The sequence below is a fragment of the Protopterus annectens genome, chromosome 1.part2, assembly GCF_019279795.1.
Source record: "Protopterus annectens isolate FY-2018-M chromosome 1.part2, PAN1.0, whole genome shotgun sequence".
In the NCBI taxonomy this organism is placed as follows: domain Eukaryota; kingdom Metazoa; phylum Chordata; order Ceratodontiformes; family Protopteridae; genus Protopterus; species Protopterus annectens.
Window position 1 is genome coordinate 529,999,119 of NC_056727.1, and position 13,931 is coordinate 530,013,049.

General features: G+C 42.5%; 1 protein-coding gene across 4 annotated transcripts in view; it reads left to right on the forward strand.

Annotated features, from left to right (window-relative positions):
• Positions 1–13,931, forward strand: part of DHX57 (DExH-box helicase 57) — a 2,066,546-nt gene that overhangs the window by 2,037,929 nt on the left and 14,686 nt on the right. The window lies entirely within an intron of this gene.

A 13,931-nucleotide genomic window follows, 5' to 3' on the forward strand; every position in this document is an offset into this window, starting at 1 on the left:
CTTTATGATTATCCAATAGTACTAAACTGTGGGTTATAGCTAATAAAATTTGAAAAGTCATTTATTTTTTGGGGAAGCAGGGAACACCACTGTGTAACTCTTCCAGAAGCTCTTTGTCTACCCATCTCCTAAAGATCTACCCTCTTCTGGACCACAGTTAATATTGCCACTTATTTATGAGGAATACTGCCCCACAATTTCTTAATTACTTATACTTCGTTTTCCCATTCCAACTAGATGTTATTTTCTAACATCAGTGAGAGATTTTTTTGTAACTTCTGTTATGGAATAGTCTTCCAGGTGAACTCAGAAGGACTGACAGTCACAACAGCTTTGGATTAAGTTTTAACTACCTACTTGAAAACATCAGCATCCTTGAAAGCATAGTTATAGTTTCCACAAGTGAGCAGGTTTTAGTAGAATAACCAGTTCTTAAAGGTTTATTTTTGGTGATATGGAGCTGTTAGGGAGGGACTGAACCAGATGCCAAGGTATTCAAAACTGATGACTGTGTTAACCTTCTTAATGGTGGGAGAGATGTTCCATTTAGCAAAGGATGGTTTTATTCTGTGATTTCTTCCACAAATAGCATCTCATCCATAAAGTGCATGTGCCATTGTCTTAATAGAATTAATACTGAGCCTATTATTCCATATGAGCCTACCTAGTCATCTACCAGCCATGGGTAGTGGCCAAGTTCTTAATGTTAGTGGTACTTGCTAGGGACCTAGAGTAATTGGACCTTATTACGGTGTGGTCATCTACATAAAGGAAGGAAAATGGAAAGCTCGGATGTTCTGCTGAGGGCTGCCACTGTATTTTATTAAAAACAAAATTTACACCATTTTTTTCTTTAAGTCTCGCACATTGCTGTGCATGCATCCTGACATTGGATGCATGTATAGTAATGCCGCAAGATTAAGCACTCGTTATATCAGGCTGCTTCTCTTGTTTCAGACAGAGAACTTGGAACTACAACTTTTCAGGACATTCTACCATACTTTACGCACATAGCTGGACTGCATAGGGAGAACCTTCCAGTACTTTTATACACAGCTATATATTCTACTTCTGCAACACACTGCTTTACTTCACACAGAGGTGTGTGTGTGTATGTGTGTGTGTGTGTGTGTGTGTGACATGCCCTAGTTAGGAATGGCAGGTTAGTTAATTAGCTTGCTCAGGCTCAAACCTTGTACCTTGGCTACAGGTGACAGCCTTAATCCTTTACACCAATAACCAGATTGATCAGAGTTAATTGAAATGTGCTGAAATGGAAAATTTTTGTCTTTTACTGGTTTATTGGTTCATACATTGTTTCACTTCTTAATAGTAAAACATGTTCAAAATTACAGGGTTGAATGTGAGTTTCAGTGCATTTTCAAGGAATAAGAGTTTCACCTGAAAATAAGTTTACTGTTGCTCATGCTAAATCTGTTTTCACTATGCAACTGTTTTGCTTAGCAAATGGTTTTCATTGTTTTTGCTATGACATTTCAAAGTAGTGTTAGTAGCACAAGAAGAAGCATACTTGCCTTTGATGCAGAAGGCTGTGGGTTTTACTCTTACACCATGAAAAAGATGGATTGCTGATACTTCGGTGCACTTTAAGGGAGGGGGAGTGTTGTATTCCTGATGTGTCTTCATTTGGATGAGACATTAAACTAAAGTCTCTTCTGTCTGTGTTAATGGTAGGTGCTGTGAGATCTTTTACATCCACCTGAGCTATCAAAAAGATTACAAGAAAGTTCTCCAGTACCCTGGCAAAATTTACCCAAGTAGTATAAGTGCTGTGAGATCTTTTACATCCACCTGAGCTATCAAAAAGATTACAAGAAAGTTCTCCAGTACCCTGGCAAAATTTACCCAAGTAGTATAAGTAAAACCAAGGGTCGCCCCTAAAAAGATGTTACTAGCCTAATGGGACTAACCTGGTCAACAAAGGATATTTAAATTAAATCCGTGTCTCTGCCCTCATTTCAAAAGTAAAGGCGAAAATAGTATAAACGCTGGCAGTTTTGAGCAGTGTTTATGGCAATTGAGGGGAGAAATACAAATAGTCGGACACCATAATGGCTGCAGGGTGGGGATCTAGTCCATTCCCTTGCCTGGAGTCCCATTGACCATGCTCTGGCTCTAAAAACTAGCTGAAATTACAACTTGTCACTCACAGCTAGACAAGTTGAACCTCACTGAGTGGTATCTGTCATAGGAAATAATTTTCTGTTTCAGTTACAAAGCCAGCAATGATTTATTGATTTTTTTTTTTTATTTCCTTTTAGGAAGATAGGCAGTGAAGTCCTCCATGTGAGAATGTAGAAGAGTTTGACCCCCTTGCAGCAAGGATTTTTCTTCTTCATTCTCTATTCAGTACCCCTCTCCTATCTTCTTTGACACTCACGCCCGATTGCCACAGGTCTGTCACACAATCCATCCACCTCTTTGCTGGACACACTCATTTACTCTTGCCTTCTTCATATCTGTCTCAAATCTTCTTCACTAGATTATATTTTGCTTTCCTGCATGTTTGCCTGAGCTACTGTAGTCTGTTGTCTTTGATCTTTTCTGCAATTAGAGCTACTTTGGCTTCTGCTGTGATGTCCTCATTTCTTCATCTCTCTCACAGTGTGCATCCTATCACCCATCTCAGGCACTTCATCTCCATCAGTAACCAAAGATGCAAAACACAATCCAGTAATCCAACAAAATGGTGAACGACCAGCAAAAAAAGCAGCAGCAAGTTCAGCGTGGATAAAATTTCCTTTAGGAGAATATTAACAAAATCACACTTAAAAACAATTTAAAAAATCATTAAATAAAGTAAGATACTAGTGCTTTCATCCTGGTATCCTCCAGAACTTCCTCAGATACATTATTCATGACTTCATCTCCATCACCTCTACCTTCCTCGACTGCTCTGCTTTTACTTCCCAGGTTTCTGCACCATGTAGTAGTACTGGTCGCATTACTATTTTGTACACCTTACTTTTCAGCTTCTTTGGAATTCATTTACAGTGTAAGATCAGTTGGCATAATGGTTAAGGTCTTTGCCCTCCAAGCTCAAAGTATGTGGTTTGATCCTGACCTCTAGCCAATACCTGTTTGAAGTTTGCACATACCTGTGTTTTCACCTTGAAAAAACATGCTGTTGCCATCTCAAACTCACCCAAGAATAGAGATCTAGACAGCAACACAGACTCTGTGGTGCCCTATAAGGGGCAGAGTTGTAGAGACCGACTCTTTTAGGCGTCGACTGTGGTGCACAGTATCCTCAAGATAGGGCTACAAAGATCACAAACTGCATGCTGTAGCAGGGCTGGCCACTCAGTGTTGTAAAAAAATGTGGCTGTAGGTGATTTGGTCCTTTTGACTAATGTCTGTATTAAGATATTTGGTATAAATATTAAGGGGCAAATTACTACATTCTAAGTCTTCAGATACTGCAATAAGAAGTCAGGGGTCAAGCAAAATTCACTCTGATCCTGTAATTTCTGTTGTGCAGTTCATTTCAGAACAATTTGGCGGTGTCTATACATAAGCCTTATTTTTTTCTTAAACTGTTAGGTCATGGCTGAGTATGTTAAAGGGAAAGGTCAGATTTATAAATGCTTTTTTTTAAGATTTCCTTCATTCATTTGTCTGCAAATAGCTCTATCAATGGAGTGACACTGCACCATGTCGCTTGTCAGAGAGGAGTTTACAGGTTTTCTTCTGACTGTTCTTAGCTCTGCAGAGGTAATGGCTTAAAGAAGTTTAAAAATGTCCCTCTTCCAACTGCTGTTCCTACTCCCTTCACCCATTCTATCCTCCTTTAATTGACCATTGTTGAGCAAAGCATCTACATCATATCCCCCCTTCTTTGTCTTGTATTTCCTAGTTTATACTTGCCCAACTGACTAATCTGTCCTTGTGTATAGTCCCTGATTACACTTCACTATTTTGATACAGTTCCCCTTCCATGGTGTGACTGTAGAACTCTATATAAGCCAGATAACCTGTGACCTGTGCAGTGGAAAGATGACCTCTGCTTTTTGGGGATGTATTCCCCATGTTGCACACCTGAGTATTCCTTGAATTTCATCACTACCCTTTCTCACACTGTGTAGCACGATTCAGCTAAGGGATTATTATGGCCACCAGATCCTTTTCTCTTCTCTGTCCTACTTAATGTTACCTCACTAGTGAAAATAAGCATTTTCAGTGAGAATTTTGTCTTTATTCAATAACCTAAGGTCGTAACTACATTTGACGCTGATACTGCTGAAGCTCTGCCACAAGGGCCAACTCCCAAACAGTTTCACTGAGAATTTTGTCTTTATACAATGTAAGTAAATTTAACATGAAAAACTTTTTTGTGCATTAAAGGAAAACTCCACCTTAGAACTCAAAAAAAATGTTATTTTTTTCATTGTATCTTTGTTTTCTGACCTATATTAATGCCCAAAATCATTCCAAGTGCTTCTTTTGCAATTTATTGCGTTTCCTACAAAATTGCGTCTGATAGAGCCTGCCTTGGTAACATGATCTTGTCTTCTTGCTTTCGTTCCTTCGTCACAGAATACATTTCATGTCCTCTTTATAAGAATCATGATAGACATAAGGAAGTGGTGTTGTTTTCCTCATGCCATTAAGATAGAATGGCAGGAGTGTAAAACACTGTCGTCTAACACACATTCTGTAACAGAGCTGCTTCTATGTTTCCTTGCATGAGCCTCATTTATGTGTCTTGTTCTATGCTATAAATAGCTGTTAGCAACTTCCAACAAAAGAAAGTAGGTAAGTAGCAGGCGTTGTAAAGGGATTCTTTTGTAGTTCTAAAGGAATTGACAGACCTTCCCCCACACATACATCCTGAGGTATGAAAACTCTCACTGCAGTAAATGATCCTTGCTGTATCACATACAGGTGACAACTACTACTGGATGTAAGTCTGCTACATCCGAATGCCTTCATTGTGAAGTTTATTTTTTCTCTCTCTCTCTCTTTCTGTCATGAATAATGCAGAATTAAAAAGTGATTCATTACTTCCATAATTATTTCTGTCATGTTCACCCTCTGTTTTTTTCTGTTTTGTATTTATTTATTTATGCTTTGTTAACCAGGAAAGTAAACTGGTTCCAGGATGCTTTTCAGCCATGAACCAGGCTACAATGGCAAAGATAGAAACAAGTAATAAATGCACTTAGCAAAACAAAGAAAAAAATAATACTGCCATAAGGACATTTGACGAAAACTGCATAGCCAAAGTGTAACAGTGAATAAGTAAAACATTAAACATTTACTAGAATGTATACATTAATAATGCTTAACTATGCTATGTTGACATTATTATAAATAAATTGTATGCACCCATATTGCACAACTTTTATGACGTTTTATGACTTCACAAAAAAGAAAAGGATAATGGGGATAATTATATTTGTATCACTTGTTGTCCTAAGATAGTATGAACACATACTAAACCTACAAATTTTGGAATGGAGCAGGTGTTAGGTGAAAAAGATTTGTAACGTAGAAAGTAGGGAAAAGGAAGTTGATTAGGATGATGACAATTATATAATAGAAACATGTATGCACATTCCCAGTCTGTGTGTGTATGTGTATACACACACGCACATATATATATATATATATATATATATATATATATATATATATATATATATATATATAAAATATATAAAATATTGTATACGCACACACACACACACACACATATATATTTATGTGCATCTGCATATATGTGTGTTATATATACACAAACATACACATATATACGTGCACATCCACGTCAGTGCATGCGTGACTACTTAAAAAGAATATCTATTGTATATCTGTGTGTGTATTTGTATACACACATACAGTTACACAAAATTTCCATTTTTTGTTTTTATTGAAAGGACATGAATTACACCCACAGGTATATGATCTGTTTCTCCATTATACGTACACACTTGTATGTTTCTGTACTTTATATATATATATATATATATATATATATATACATGTCCACATACGCGCGCGCACACACACACACACACACACACACACACACACACATATATGTATATAATATATAAAATATTGTGTACACACACACACACACACACACACACACACACACACACACACATATATATTTATGTGCATCTGCATATATGTGTGTTATATATACACAAACACACACATATATACGTGCACATCCACGTCAGTGCATGCGTGACTACTTAAAAAGAATATCTATTGTATATCTGTGTGTGTGTATTTGAATACACACATACAGTTACACAACATTTCCATTTTTTGTTTTTATTGAAAGGACATGAATTACACCCACAGGTATATAATCTGTTTCTCCATTATACGTACACACTTGTATGTTTCTGTACTTATATATATACATGTCCACATACGTGCACACACACAAACTAATGTTTTAATACAAGGGCACATAGCAAATGTATGTTAAAAAGTGAATTCAGTTATATATTATGGTTGCCATCAATGGTCATATTTCCTTTGTGGACTAGAAAATGCCAATGCACTCTACTACTGTAAGAACTGACTCAGTGAGTGTGAGTCTGTTCCCAATGATCTGTGTACCAGATATGCACTCCTCTCTGGAAAGACATCACAAAAAAACATAAAAGACCTTTTTGTAAACAGTATAAGCACACCTAGTTGATAGGGTTGCCACTTGTTTCCCTTTCTGCAGTTCTGTCCTTTTGGTGGGGTGGGGGTGGAGTGCTTGAAAATGGTAAATGTGTTGATACTTTACCAGAGAAAATATTTTCTAACTTTCCTTGAAATGTTACAGAAATATGTGATACTACATTTAAGTTATGTTAATATATGGACTATTATAAATAACCAACATTTAAAGCTTAGCATTTCAATACTGCAATTCTGTTTTTGTAAATTTGTCAGATGAGGTGATAACTGCATTTAAACCCCTGACTGATCTAATTGCTTTGTTTTGCTTTGTTTTGCTATGAATGTGGAGTGTTAAGTTCTCATCCTCTCTGCAATAATGGAAAACAGTTCCAAAGCATTCTGACTTTCTTATAGCAGCTGTTGTTCTCCTGACATCAGGATGATTAATTGTCCATCTAAGGTTTTCAACTGTACCTGATAGGCAGGCAGAGACAAATTCCTCTGCAAAGTATGTGAGAAGTTAGCTTAAAAACAAAAGTAGGTGGGCTTTCCCTTCCTTTGATTCCAAGGAAAGAAAAAAAAAGTTTTATAGAGTACAAGCAGGTTTCTGGTACCTGCACAATAATGGAACAATATTGTAGGGAGAAAGGCAACCTAAGGATTGAGCTAAACTCTAGGAGAGGTTGGAGTTTCCTTTAACTTCATCTAGTCAAATACATGCATGCCTGTGCTGGAAATTAGTTTTTAACATCCCCTCCAACACAGTTATCCGTGCACTCTAAGGACAACTTACTAAGTTGCCACTGTCCATTACATCTGTATATGCCAGTAACATAGTCTTCCTGGGTAATAGGTTTCTGCATTCAGGAAATTTAAGAAAATACGTTCTACTTAGTACCTATCTGCTAATTGGTTTATATTGTTATAAACTGATTGCTCTGTTATAATTTCATCTAAGAATGAAACACAACTTCACTTTGTTCCCCTACCTAAGAGTTCCCACCCAGCCCATCTTACTCTACTCAATATACACACATTACACCCATGACTCTTATTTTATAACCCTCCCAAACAACCTTACTCCTATTTACAAAGACTCCTGTTTCTTTTTACCTAATTTCTAACTTCCATTTAATTTTTTAGCCCCACTTCCAACTACCATACTGCTTTGCTCTCTATATATTTAGAGTCACACCCCTCCATAACCACATGTATCTGTTTTATATTGTATCTTCTACTTTTCCAAATAAATACTCACTTACACAAATCTTACTGATGTTATGTGATCCTATCTCGCCTACATTCTGACTGATGGGTCCGGAGCCGATCCCTCGGCTCCGACTCGGCACGCTTATGCCAAAGAGCGAAGTCTCTTATTGGCTGAGCTTACTATATCCCAGGATGCACCACTACCAGTCCCCCAGATCTCGTTTGCCGCTAACTAGCGAAGACGTGGTCTCGAGCTGGCTGAGCTGAGTAGTAATTTTACTTACTTTTTTCTGTCAGAAAATTGTTTTTCCTGTCATAAAAAGCTGTTTTAACGGCTACTCTGTGCTTTGTGTAGTGATTGAAGTTTTTTTTGTGAAAACTTGTTGAGTGATTGGGCGTTGTTTCTGATTTCAGGCCTCCTTTATCTGTAGGGCCTTTCCCGGTCAGTTAACCCCACTCAAACTTTTGGGATTTCAGATCCCCTTGAGTTTCTTGTTGTTCGGATTGTTAAACCGGCAGTTGTAAACTGATTTTTGTAGAGTCAGTTAAGTAAAGTTAAATTAGGATTGTGTGTTCTTGCTGTCAGAAAATTACTGCATTTTTGGTCATAATGTCTCAAAATCCTAGGCCTTCGGGCTTCAAAAAATGCACCAAATGTAATTTTAAAATGTCAATCACAGATGACCACTCTCTCTGTGTTTATTGTTTGGGTGCAAAACATTTACAGGAGTCCTGCAGCGTGTGTCACGCTTTTTCCTCTAGGGTCCTCCAGGAGAGGAAAAATAAGCTTATTCTTAAAGGCTTAATCAAACCCTCCTTCGAAGAAGCTCTAGCATCCTCTCCTTCTCCAACCAAAAAGAAGAAGGCGTCGGCTCCGACCAGTCCGTCGGATCCGGCTGCCAAAAGACATAGGCAGGCTTCTCCTTCGGCTCCAAGGACTTCGGAGCCGAGGGCGGAACGGTCTGCCTCGATGCCACCAGTCTCGACTCCTCGGGCTTCGGAGCCGATGGCTGGGGCATCGAGAGGCGGGTCACCTTCGTCGGCTCCACTGGTCTCGGAGCCGACTAGGGTTGCCCGCTCAGACACTTCCTCCTCGGCACCGATGGAAACTACTGTGGGTATTCCCTCGGCGCCGATAATCATCGAGTCGCCTCGGAGCCGGTCCCCTAGTCCTTTGGGGCCGTTGGAGAGGACTTCTCGAACCCGTTCAGTATCCTCTAAGTCCTCGAGGATGTCGGATTCGGATATAGACAGGGTGCTCCAAAGACTGTTCCAGTCCCCAGTCTTTCAAAAATTTGTTTCGGCTCCGACCCAGTTGGCTTTGGAGCCGATAGCCCATGCCCATCCCATGGCTGTTCCTCCTCCGACCGTTTCGGCTCCGTCGGAGCAGATGCTGTTGGAGCCGGTGGAGATCTTAGGGTCGGCTCCAACCCTTACTCCAACCCGGGCCTTCGGGTCCGAGTTTGGTACACGGACTTCTTCGGCTGGACCCGGGGGTGATGTTTCGGGACCTATGCTTTCGGTTCCGAGCCTCCCCCTCGGTGCTTCGGCTGCGGGATTGCCGTCTGCTATCATGGCTCCGGAGACTGGACACTCCCAGGATTCTGGGGGTCCGGCTTTCAGGGCTATGAGGAGTGCCTTGGCCAAGTCTTCGGCCACCTCTCCGGCTTTACCGGCATCTTCCCTGGGCGTGGAGACTGGGTCTTTGGCAGTTCCCCTGTCCGTAGGCAGCGGAGCCCCTGGGCCTGAGGTTACCCCCATTGGGGGTTCCTCTCCTCCTGAGGGTTCTTCGGAGTTGTCTTCGGAGGAACCCCCGAGGAAGAGATCGTGCAGGAGGAAGCACGTGGACTCCCCCGAGTCTATTACATCGGACACTGATCTTGATGATGCGGAGGGGTCCCCGAAGTCGTCCTCGGATGATGTCTCATTTGCAGACATCTTAGAGATCCTCAAACAACGAGGCGGCTGGATATCCAAACCCCCCTCTGCTGATGAGTCAGTGCTCCTCAAGGCCTTTGGGGCTCAGCCCTCCGCCTCCTGGGTGTCTCCGCCCTTCGACGAGCTTCTGGATTTAGTTTGTTGAAGGGCATGGGAACATCCAGATACCGTGGAACCAGTCCCTTCTCGTCCTAATAAATTTTTGTCTGCCCCACCCGAGAAGGAGTTCCTCACTAAAGGCGTGGCTGTAGATGCCATGGTGGTGGCATCTGCTACACAACAGGACGTGGCAGAGGCTTCAACGTCCGTCCATCCTCCTAATAAGGAGTCTAGGAGCATGGACAGGTACGGGAAGCACACCCTGACTTCAGCGGCCTTTACCTTAAGGTCTCTGAATTATTTGGCACATTTTACCAGGCTTCAGAGGGATCTGGTCAAGGAGCTGTCAGATTCCCTCTCGGGTAACCTACCTGAGCAGCTAGCCCAGTCGGTTAGCTCTCAGTTGGCTATCCTTACGTCAATTTCTAACTCGTCCATGAGGCTCATTTCCTATGCGGCCGAAGGGGCGGGTAGAGCGGCAGGCACAGGCGTGGCTCACGGAGACAAGCCTGGCTCCGCTTGTCAGTTCATGGAGGCCTTCAAGTCTTCCTTCGCCGACGCTCCCTTTGATGGGTCCTCTTTGTTTGGACCCAAGGTTAAAGACACCCTTACCCGCTGTGAGCAAGAGGGAAAAACTTTATCTGCCGTAGGTGCCCGTTATTCCACTCCCTTTCGGCCTTATCCCAAGGCCAAAGGAGGGGGGAAGATGTGGTTCCGGAAATCACGTAAGTTTTTTTCTCAACAGCAGGAAGATTCCCCTTCCAGAGGCAGAGGACGGGGAAATTTTTCTGGGAGACGCCGTCCCAGAGGCGGCAGAGGGCCCCGCAATTCTGGAGACCGCGAGTCCTTTCGTGGCTCTTCAGCCTCCCACACATCATGAGGGATTGCCCGGCTGTGCTGCTCGAGCCAGTCGGGTGTCGTTGCCAAGCACCTAAAAGCCTGGGAGTCAATCACTCAGGGCAGATTGCTGCTTCGGATCATGCCGGAGGTTACACCATCCCATTCACATACTCACCACCACCGTCCAAAAAATCCCGGACCCACCACCCAGTCAAAGAGAAATTGCAGCCGCAGAAGCTTTAAAGCTGCTAGAAAAGGAGTCATCCAACCGGTCCCCACAGACCAGATCGGATCCGGAAATTACTCCAGGTTCTTTTTAGTGCCAAAAAAGACAGGGGACCTGAGACCAATATTGGATCTCAGCAGACTGAACCAATCCGTCATGAAATCCAAATTCCGAATGGTCACGTTACAATCCATTCTCCCATTGTTGGAGAAGGATGTTTGGATGTGCTCCATAGACCTCAAGGACGCCTATTATCACATACCGATACATCAGGCGTCCAGGAGGTATCTGCACTTCAGCCTGGGAGTCAGTCATTACCAATTTTGTGCTCTGCCCTTTGGTCTCACCACAGCCCCCAGGGTGTTCACCAAGTGTTTGGCAGTAGTGACGGCTCACCTGAGAAGTCTTGGATTCCAAGTGTTTCCCTATCTGGACGACTGGCTCCTGACTGCCACCACCAGGCATCTACTAATGGACAACCTCAAAGCCACCATCTCCCTGGGTGCTACCTGGGGATTACATTCAATTGGTCAAAGTCTGTCTTGCTGCCCTCTCAGCGCATAAGGTTCATAGGAGCAGAGATAGACTCAAAATTGATGCGCGTTTTTCTTCCTGCCGAAAGGATCCAAACTTTACAGGGCCAAGTTCAAGCTCTGATTTCCAGATCCAAAGCCCCAGCCAGGATGATTCTACAAGTTTTAGGTTCAATGTCTGCCACGGTTCTTTTAGTTCCTCTGGCAAGATTGCACATGAGGATTCTTCAGTGGCTATTGTCAACTCAATGGTCCTTTCAGGATCTTCCCCTCAATCATCACATCATGATTACGGAAACATGCAAACGGGACCTTCGCTGGTGGCTTCAGACATCCAATCTAAATCAAGGAAGCCCCTTTGTTATTCCCTCTCCAGTGGTTACCCTGACGACAGATGCCTCCCAGATAGGGTGGGGGGGCATTGTCTGGGCAGGTTAGTTCAGGGCTCCTGGCTTCCAGACGAAGCTCTTCTCCACATCAATGTGTTGGAGATGAGGGCTGTACTTCTATCCCTACAGGCCTTACACAAGTTTCTTCCTCAGGGCATCATCGCCATCCACACAGACAACATGTCGGTGGTCTGGTATCTGAACAAACAAGGAGGGACCAGATCTTACCCCTTTGCAGAGAGGCCATGAGGGTGTGGGAATGGGCTGTAGCTACCAACCGCTTCTTGGTAGCGACCCACATTCGGGAAATCAAATATATTGGCAGACAAATTGAGCAGGACAATTCTCTCTCCTCACGAGTGGTCCCTAAACGAAACAGTAGCAGCTCAGGTTTTCAGGAGATGGGGAACGCGTGCTGCGATCTATTTGCAACACCACTAAACACAGTGCAAAGGTTCTTCTCCTTGACCCCACATCAAGGGAAGCAGCTATGGATGCTCTAGCACAACCTTGGCCAACAGGGCTACTTTATGCCTTTCCTCCGATACCACTTCTCTCCAAAGTCATTCAAAAAGCTTCTCAATTGGGGTCCACAATGATACTGATTGCTCCATACTGGCCTCGTCAGGTATGGTTTCCCTACCTGTAGAAACATGCGGTGGGCGATCCTTGACGTTGGATCTAACTCGGGATCTGCTAATCCATCAGTCGGGACAACAGCATCAGTCCCTACGCTCCTTGAAGTTGACAGCCTGGCTCCTCCACTTCCGACTTTAGTCAGAAGTCACACATTAGACCCGGAAGTTATTCACATTTTATCTTCAGCCCACAAACCCACCACTAACAAATTGTACCTCAGTAAGTGGAAAAGGTTTGCTATCTGGGCTCAACTCAGGGGCTTAGACCCTATCACTGCTCCGATCCCGGAAGTTTTGAAATTTTTAACATCCCTGTTTAATCAAGGATCTTCTGTCTCTACTATTAAAGTACAACTGGCGGCTATCTCTAAATTCCACGAATCTATGGATCCTCCATTGATGAGCAGCAGATTATGCAAGACTTTTATTAAAGGTGCGGGCCCGTTAAGACCCCCAGTTTTTCATCCTGCGCCTCCGTGGGATCTTGATTTGGTGCTTCGTGCATTAACATCTTCCCCTTTCGAACCTGCTGCTACATGTGAGTTAAAATATCTGTCTTGGAAAACTGCCTTCTTAGTTGCAATTACTTCTGCAAGAAGAGTCTCAGAGCTTCAAGCCCTATCTATTAAACCACCGTACTTGATTTTCCACAAGGATAGAGTATCACTTAGGCCTAATCCATCCTTTGTCCCAAAGGTCTGTTCTAATCTCTGTCTTCAAAAATCTCTAGAGCTACCAGTTTTCTTCCCAAAATTCTCCAATGATGCAGAATACACTCTCCATAAATTGGATGTTCACAGGCAATTGCGCTTCTATTTAGACAGGACTCAGCAATTTCGTAAGTCAGACCAATTGTTTGTGTCCTTCTCAGACAATAAATTGGGTAAAACCATTACAAAAGCTACTATCTCCAAATGGATTAGAGATTGTATAACTCAGGCTTATTCTTCTTGAATAAGCAACTTACAACATCTATCAAAGCTCACTCTACCAGAGCTATGGCAACTTCTATAGCTTTTCATTCCAAACTTGCTATATCGGAGATTTGTGCTGCGGCTACTTGGTCAAATCCAAGCACACTTTCATTTCCCACTATAAATTGGATGTGGCATCTAAAGGGCGAGCATCATTTGGTTCCACGGTACTCAGGAGTGTTTTCCAGTGAGCCACCCAGGATTCAGGTGCTAGGACGCTGTCCCATCAGTCAGAATGTAGGCGAGATAGGATCACATAACATCTTTTAGTTATGTACTCACCATAACTTCAGATGTTTGGGATCCATCTTGCAAACATTCCTAATACCCACCCTCCTTCCCCCTGCCTTGGAGATCAGAAGAGATTGAACGGTTTTGAGTTCTACTGTTTTATCTTGTTTCATCTGACGATGTTATATAATCAGTGCGTG